The sequence below is a fragment of the Sceloporus undulatus genome, chromosome 5 (genome assembly GCF_019175285.1).
Source record: "Sceloporus undulatus isolate JIND9_A2432 ecotype Alabama chromosome 5, SceUnd_v1.1, whole genome shotgun sequence".
NCBI lineage: Eukaryota > Metazoa > Chordata > Lepidosauria > Squamata > Phrynosomatidae > Sceloporus > Sceloporus undulatus.
In genome coordinates, this window is record NC_056526.1 from 103,587,645 (window position 1) to 103,589,272 (window position 1,628).

The 1,628-nt window shown below is 44.4% G+C and overlaps 1 protein-coding gene across 1 annotated transcript in view; it reads left to right on the forward strand.

Moving 5' to 3' along the window:
• The window catches only part of LOC121931522 (zinc finger CCCH-type antiviral protein 1-like), a 42,521-nt gene that overhangs the window by 39,446 nt on the left and 1,447 nt on the right, over positions 1 to 1,628 (forward strand). The gene's annotated exons all lie outside the window — the stretch shown is intronic.

A 1,628-nucleotide genomic window follows, 5' to 3' on the forward strand; every position in this document is an offset into this window, starting at 1 on the left:
GATTTGCAGCCTTATATTATCTATTATACACCTCTTCCTCCAGACAATGGTGACTAGATCAGCATATTATTAGATTATTGTTTAAATCTGTTTGTTGCTTTATTCTGTAAACTTGACTACCTATTTTGTATGTGTGTATTTATGTGTATTTTGTAGTTTGCCTCTTTTTGACATAAACAAAGTTAATCACAGGCAAAGACATAGCCCTAGTCAGCAGGCTCCTCACTGCAAACGTTTGGTTAATGCCTGAGAACCAATCCAGGGCCCCTGTCTAACCTCCTCCGGGTCTGGGAAGAATCCAGGCTGAGGGATATTACCTGCTGAATCCTTGGCACCACCAGATGCCCTGACTGCCTTGGAGGTCAGCCCATCTGCTTGACACCTGACTGCCTCCCTACTTCCCAGCTCTGAGTCCTCAAGTACCTGGTTTAGGCACTGGGTCTTAGTTATATCAGAATGCGATCTTATACCCTTTCTTTGCCTTTACATCATCAGAGGAAACAAACTTGGGGTGCCTCTGGACCTCTTTCTTGGTTTGGTACATCATGTTTCTCTGGGTCATCTCTTGGGGGGGAAATATATATTTTAGAGAGCAATCAGAGGCATTTATAGAAAGGGGCTGCTAAAGCAGGTCTATTCTTTGTCTGTCAAAATTCAATTTGAATCAAAGAACATTTGCCTCTGACGGAATGCAAAAACAGAGCAACCCAAAATTGTTGTTCTATCTTCACCCCAGGGTATTAAATATTTTGATGGAAAGTATGAGTGAAATCTTATAGGCGCAGTGCAAAACAAATGCAAAACAAATGCCCTAACCAAACACGTGACTCTTGGGGATTTTGATGACAGGTTATTGATCACCTGCACAGTAGCCATATCATCGCACCAGAAATGGACAGCAGAGTTAGCCAACTCCTTTGCCCAGATCTGCGGCGCTATCACAATGGGAAAGAACTCGAGGAATGTGTGGTCGGACAGTATGCCCGCCCTGCCCCATTCCTTAGGCCACGTGTGAGCACACCAATGCCCCTGGGAGTAGACTCCAAACCCTGAGGACCCTATAGCATCTGATGCTATCTTTAAAGTATGTCTGATGTGTAGCTCTTCCCTCCAGAAGGATACCCCATTCAAGGATAGTAAAAAATTGGTCCAGACTTCCAAATCCTCTTTGATCCCCTGAGTAAGTATGATTCTGTGATGGGGTTTGCGTACAGCTGCCACTGTTGCAGGAAAGCCCTGCCTGGGGCCACCACCCTGCAAGCAAAGTTTAAGTGGCGTATTATTTCTTGAAACTCCCTGAGAGTGGCCTTGTTGCACTTGACAAAGGATGATACCGTACTAGTTAAATCGGCCAGTTTGGTTAATGAGAGCCTGCACTGTTGCTGGATCGTGTCTATTTCAATACCAAGAAAAACTAATGATGTGGAAAGGGCCTCAGTTTTCTTGTGTGATAATGGAAAACCAAACTCTTCTGATAAGGAAAGGAATTCAGCCACTAGTCAGACATAATCTCTTGAACCAGCCCTTCCCACAAATAAAAAGTCATCCAAATAATGGATGACCCCCTTACGAATGGACCTGACCTTAAGGACTCACTCGAGGAAGGTGCTGAACCCTTCAAAGGCTGC